General features: G+C 47.0%; 1 protein-coding gene across 2 annotated transcripts in view; it reads left to right on the plus strand.

Annotated features, from left to right (window-relative positions):
* The window catches only part of LOC103612817 (acrosin-like), a 215,346-nt gene that overhangs the window by 199,110 nt on the left and 9,026 nt on the right, over positions 1 to 7,210 (plus strand). The window lies entirely within an intron of this gene.

A 7,210-nucleotide genomic window follows, 5' to 3' on the forward strand; every position in this document is an offset into this window, starting at 1 on the left:
CGCCAGCCTGGCAGCCAGGGGGAAAAGATCCCTCAGCTTGGCTCCATATTTGGGAGGAGACAAGGGCAGAGAAAGGGAGGAGTCAAGGAAGATGAGAGGGCTGTATGAGCCTGGTAAATGGAGAGAAGGGGCAATCAGAGAGCCAGCTGCACAGACTCAAACTGCAGCTTGGTGTGCTTGTCTGCCTGAGTGCTGCACATAATCACCACAGGATGGGCAAGAACCTTCTTATCTCAACTCGCTAATCAATAAATCATCTCCAAACTGTACAAATTCAATCCAAGATTTTATACCCATTTATTCAACCCCACAATATTCATGTTGGGGAGAAAAATACGTGGTAGGGCATCCTGCAACTTCTTGGGGAAGACACGTGCAGAGCTACCCTCTAACTGTAAAGCTATTGCCCGTTTCTTATCAGCATGTCTCACAATTATGGATAACCCGCAAGACACTGTCCATGTTTAAATCTTTCCCTCGGTCTTGTGCCCACTTATAGGCATCTGTGCCCTGCTGACCTGAGGCATCATGGGTCCATTGAGCTAGGAATGACTTCTCCTTGTGTTGCCAATCCAAACCTCTCTGTAACACCTCAATTTTGCAGCCTGATCCACCTTTTCATTATTGCCATGCTCCTCATTAGCCTGACTCTTGGGCATGTGGACGTCCACATCACAGACTTTAACAGTCAGCTTCTCTACCCAGGCAGCGATGTCTTGCCATTCTTCAGCAGCCCAGACTGGTTTTCCTCTACACTGCATTTGGCCTTTTTCCACCTTTCCAGCCACCCCCAGCACATTTGCTACCATCCACCAGTCAGAGTAGAGGTAGAGTGTTGGCCACTTCTCTCACACAGCAATGTCCAAAGCTGGACGGCTTTCAACTCTGCAGTCTAGCTGGATCCACCTTGTCCTTCAGTAGCTTCTGCAACTCACCACGTAGGGCTCCATACAGCTGTTTTCCATTTCCTACTGGTTCCTACAACATGGAGGATCCATCAGTGAAGAGGGTGCACCATCTTTCACTCTCCGGTAGCTGGTTATATGGTGGAGCTTCCTCAGCACATTACCTGTTCTTCCTCTTCTGATGATTATCAAAAGCTCTTTGGACCAGTTTACAATGAATTCCAAGATCCCAGGGTGATTTGGGTTTCCTATTCGAGCTCACTGTGATATGAGGGGCATCCATTTACTCCAGGCAGCATCTGTGGCATGATATATTGAGGGAACCTTTCCTTTAAACATCCAGCCCAGCACTGGTAGTCAGGGTACCAGAAGGAGCTGTGCTTCCGTGCCAGTCACTTCTGAGGCAGCTTGAACCCCTTCATAGGCTGCAAGAATCTCTTTCTCAGTTGGGGTGTTTCTGGCCTCAGATCCTCTGTATGCCAAATCCAAGAGGCTGTCCTCAGGTGTCCCCAGGTCCCTTCTGCCAGAGGCTCCAGGACGGACCATTCTCCCTGGATATGGTGTAGAGCACATTCTTCACATCCTGTCCTGTCCTGACAGGCATAAATGCTACTACATGGGCAATCTTGTGCTTGATCTGCTCAAAGGCTTGCTGTTGCTCAGGGCCCCACTCAAAATCATTTTTCTTTCATGTCACGAGGTAGAGAGGTCTTACAGTCTGCTATATTCCGGGATGTGCATTCTCCAAAAGCCCATGGTAAAGCTTGTGTTTCTTTCTTTCTGGTTGGTGGGGAAATAGCAGTTATCTTATTAATCACATCTGTTGGACTCTGTCTGCATCCATCTTGCCACTTCACCCCTAGGAACTGAATTTCCTGGGCAGGCCTTTTGACTTTATTTCATTTGATAGCAAAACCTGCTTTCAGAAGACTCTGGATTATTCTCTTTCTATTACTGCAGGCCTGGTTCCTACGGGATATCACCGTGTCCTGCAGCCATAGGGAGGAGGAGGAGAGAAGATCCAGCAGGCAGGAATCGTGCAGCAAGATTGATTTTTTAGATTATTTTACAAACTCTTTTATAGACTTTTTTCTTCATAGTCTAATTGGACAAAGGATCAGCAACCCCTTGGCGGTGATTGGCTAAAATCCTAAAACATCCATTGTCAAAATATTTTTCTACTATACCATAAACAAGACTTTTCAAGGTTGCAGGTGGCTTGGTTGTTTACATTCCCTGCTACCTCTTCTGTGTGAGAGAAAAGTCTCTCATGGACTTAGAAAATAGCAAGAAAATCCTTGCTAGCAGCATTTTTTGTATCTACATCTCTCCTTTCTTGTAAACCTCCCCTGCCATGTTCCCTCATACAATGATGTCATCAATGCACTGTGGCTGTTCTGGAGTCTCCTCCTTTTCCAGTGCAGCCTGGATCAGTCCATGGCAGATGGTGGGACTGTGCTTCTACCCCTGGGGCAGTCAGTTCCAGGTGTACTGAACTCTCCTCCACGTGAAAGCAAACTGAGGCCTGCACTCTGCTGCCAGAGGAATGGAGAAGAATGCATCGGCAATGTCAATAGTGGCGTACCACTTCACTGCCTTGGACTCAGCTCGTACTGGAGCTCCAACATATCCGGCACAGCAGCGCTCAGTGATGGTGTAAGTTCATTTAGGCCACGATAGTCAACTGTTAGTCTCCATTCCCCATCAGACTTGCACACAGGCCAGATGGGACTGTTGAAGCATGAACGGGTCTTACTGACCACTCCCTGGCTCTCCAGCTCACAGATCTTATTATGTACGGGGATCATGGAGTCTCGGTTTGTGTGCTATTGCCAATGACGTACTGTAGTGGTGGCCATCAGTACCTGCTGTTCTTCTACCCGCAGGAGTCCTACTGCAGAAGGGTCCTCTTTTTGGGGCTTGAGTACTGAAGAGCTGGCCAGATAAACAACATGTACATCGATGCGATTTGAGCATCGTTCTCCGCTTTATTGTTTACCTATGCAAGCTTATATCTACTTTGCAAAGATTCATGCCCAGTCCCTCTAGATGGCCTCTAATCCACGGGGTAGACAACCAGTGTATAACTTTGACAAGGACTTTCAATGCTGCCTGCAGCCAGGTGTCTTCCAGGCTTGCCTGCAGCCAGGGGCCAGTTCAGGGGTTTTTCCTCAGCAACCCTGGGTTATCCAATTTTTCCAGAGGTATCATATGCCCCTGTTCTACAAGGAATCCCTCTACATCCTCTGAGGCACCAGGCAAGGTGCCTAATGCCCTCTGTCTTCACAGCAGCTATTCCAAAAGCCCACCTGAGTCCTTTTGGGTCTTTGAAATAACCACTCCTGAGGAAATCTATGCCCAGAATACACAGGGCCTCTGGACCAGTCACAGTAGTTTCCTCCACTCCTTCCCAGTCAAGCTCACCTCAGCTTCCAATGGAGCCAACTGCTGTGACCCTCCTATTGTCCCAACAATGGAAACAGGTTCGGTCCCCACATGTCACAATGGTACATTGTGCATCAGTGTCAACCAAAGCCTTGTATTTTTGTGGTTCTGATGTGGCAGGGCATTAGATCCACACTGTCCAAAAGACCTGATTTTTCTCAGCCTCTCCCTGGATAGAGAAAAAAGCCCCTCTTGTCCTGGCTACCATTCACTCCCTTGGTGTAGATTCCAGAGGTTCCTTTGAGTAGATCAGACATATCATCCTCGCTTCTCTTACACCTGGCAGCTCAGTTACTGGAAATTGTAGCTACATTCATTCTGGTGGAATTCCCTCTGTTAGTAGTTTCCTCCTTTAGTTTACACACCTGTGCTGCCAGGACAGAAGTGAGTTTCACATCCTATCTCATATCTTCCCCATGCTCACACAGGAAGAACCACAGATCTGCTTGTGGGGGGTACCCTCTCTCCCTAGCTAGGGTCATCTGCCTCTGATAAGAAAGCATCTGCTCTGTACCCATAAGATTTGGAGAAGGTCCTCTTTAATCTCCTTCCTGAGCTTCTGCTGGGTCTCTTCAATCCTGTCTTCCACTTTCTGTATACGCTCTGCCAGGTCTGTTTCCACAGCTGAGACTTTTGCTTCTGTTGGGCCATGCACAGTGTCTTCATAACACCAGAGCCTCCACTGTCTCCACCAGAGCAGCCACTGTCTCGTCCCTCTCCTTTCACTGCAGCGTTGCTGTGGCAGGGGTGTACACTTGTGGCCCGAGTCGTGCAAGTTTGAGCCACATGACTGCCGTACATTTTAGCATGTCTGGACTCTTAGTGGTTTGGTTGTCATCTGAGAAAAGGATCTCTAGCACAGCCAGTTTCCTCAAGTGATGGATTCTTTGCTCCGTGGTCTTCCAAAGGCCTTGCTGCAGCTGAAGATCTGGACAAAGGTATCTTTCTATCTCTTGTTGAGAGCCATGTCCAGAGGCTGAGAGGTTCAGGCCTCCTTGCAATCCCCTGGCCAATACCCACATCATGTGACAGAGATCCCAAATGCCTCACTTGGGGACCATCCAAAATCATATCATAGCCTGCAGTGTCCCAGATTCATTCCAACCAACTTAATATAGACTCGTTGGGCCATTGGGTGAGATCTTTTCTCAGACTGTGAAGGCTTTCTAAGGATGGAGACTTGGTGGTTATTTCTGGTTCCAATTCCTTTGCTGGCTGTGAGGGTCCTGGCTCCCCATCATCATTCACTGGGCAAATGGATTTGGTTTTGTACTTCCTTCTCTGGACAGGGGCAATTGCTACTGGTTTAGGCTCCCTGTCTGGTTTAGCTGCAGCCTGAGTGCCTGGGGTGTCTGCTGATTCATCCTCCTGCTCCTCTGGCTGTACCTGCTGCCCTACAGTGTCTAGCAGTGTGCGATAACCATTAGCCAGGGCCCAGCACGTTGCAATGAGCTTCTTCTCTTTAGAGCTGTCATTGCAATTTTCTTTCAGCTATTTCCCCGCCTCAGCTGGATTCTGAATTTGTTTAGAGGGGAAGTTCTAATCTATCAGGGCAGAGAATTCCTTCAGGGTTTGGCATATGTCCTCTCACATCCCACACCACTCAGGATTTTCCACCACTGGGGCAGATATCTGGACAACCTCTATGGAAATTTCAGCCCTGATTCTAAACGTGCTGTAGGTTGTATGGAGGAGAGTTAGCAGAATTAACAAAAAAATATGGCATCTTTAACATTCAGAGGGAATGGTATATTCTCAAAAGGTGGCATGCCAGATCTGAAGGGCAAAAAGGGGGTAAAAAGCTGGGAAAAATTATCCCCTACTTTTCCCCCAACAGACTGAGTGTAATTATTAATAAACCCCCAAAAACGACTGCCGAGACCAGCACAGGAAAACAGCAGAGAATACACATCCCAAGTAACTCAAATTGCCTCTGATATTATCTTTCCATAAATTATAAGCATGGAGCATATCGACACGGCAATTAGGACTCGTGTCCCTGATATGAAGAAGATACATACCAGGGCCAGGATTGCCACTATATATGGATAAGCACACATGCCTAGGTGTCAGGCAGCATGGTGGACGTTGACTGTTGTACCCAATACAAACTCTTTCAGACAAAAATGTTATTTTTTTATTTTCCACTTTCTCTTTCCCCTCTTAAGTTGGGCAACAAATTTTGTCTCATTTTGAGACAATTTAAAAGAGAACCATCTGAGTTATATCCTTTAGATTTCCAATAATCCCTTTCCACCAGTAAGGAATGAATACTAATAAATAAAAGTGAAAAAAAAACCCAAACAACAAAGTTTTATTAAAAAACCAAATAGCGGGAAAAAATAAAAAGTAAATAGCTTGTACATATCAAAGTGTTAGACCTCACCACTCCACCAGAACAAAAGGAGACCCAAAATGCTGGAGAATACCCATTCCTGATACACAATACAAGATTGCATCAAATTCTCCCCTTTGGAAGGCAGGAGCATCATGGAACAGATGAAGCCCAGCAGCAGATGAAGGCCTGGTAGCTCGTCTGACAGCGACCTACTCCGCATGGCAAAGAACAGCAGAATGGTCATGGCAGGCAAAATAGCTGGGTTAGTGCAACTTGGTGTGTTCTCTCCACAGCTCAGTGTGGTTCGCAGCAGTTTGGGTTGGAGCAGGGAAGCTCCACTCCTGCTGGTATGATGTCCCGGGTCTCGGACAAGCAGCTGCTCAATTTGCCTCAAGGCAGCCCAGAAATTGCTACTGCAGCTTCTCAGAGACAAGGAAAGGAAAACCTTCTCCCAAAAATTGCTACCGCAGCTTCTCAGAGACAAGGAAAGGAAAACCTTCTACCTAGGCAAAAACCAAGCCAGCCATGATAAAAACACGCCACACAGAGCCCTGAAAAACCTGGGCAGGGAGCTTTTAAAAAACACACACACAAAAACAAAACACTCCTTTCCCCCTGGCCTCACACAGGTCAGGTCCTGGGTTGAAGGTTCTTGAAGATACAGTAACAATTTCTGGAAAGAGAGCAGAGGATCTTGGAATACGCTATCAAAATAAATCACAACCTAGGCACTGAGGCAAGGGCACAGATTGCCCAGAGCAGTGTGGAACCCTGCTTTTCCCACAGACAGGATCAGCACAGAAGACACAGACACCAACTTCAGGAGTAAGTGTCATTTCCTATAATTCAAAACTGCAAAGAATTGCAAAAGGATAGGTAAGCAGTACATCAAATCATCAGCAAACATTGACAAAAGGATAAGCTAAGCAATGCATGTAATCATTACTACAAAAGACTGCCTACAGTGATGAAGGAAGACACATCACCAGTTACCCTAATCCTTGACCATCATCCAGGTCTACCCATCAACTGGGGGAAGCCACTGTCACAGTGAAGGACTGGGGAACCACTCCTGGCAACTGGGAAATCCTGCAGGTGCCTCCACCTACAGGCAACGAGGCTGCTGACCACGCTGTGAGAGGGTCCAGTTTTTACACTGTTGAATAAACAAAATACCAAAACTTCTGTGTACAGGAACATCTGGTTTTATTATTCTATTGGGATGCTCCTGAGGCCTGGGAAGGCTTCAGAAGGAACCAAGGGAGTTGTCTGTGATCCTACACCCCCAAAACAAGGCCAGATGTGGCCTTATCCAGTTTCTAAATATGGAAAGATCAATCCACGATTCTCCAGTGAGCAGATTTAGATAACATTTGGTTGGAAAGCCCATGTAGAGGCTGACTTTTGGTCACGGCCAGTTGCTCCAGCCTCGGTCAGGGCCTATTGACCAGGACTTAGTACTTCAATGCCCAATCCATCAAAGTGTTCAAGGACAGCTTCTGAGCCAGGCTGTGTTCACTGT

This window comes from Corvus brachyrhynchos, unplaced genomic scaffold, assembly GCF_000691975.1.
Source record: "Corvus brachyrhynchos isolate BGI_N302 unplaced genomic scaffold, ASM69197v1 scaffold101, whole genome shotgun sequence".
In the NCBI taxonomy this organism is placed as follows: domain Eukaryota; kingdom Metazoa; phylum Chordata; class Aves; order Passeriformes; family Corvidae; genus Corvus; species Corvus brachyrhynchos.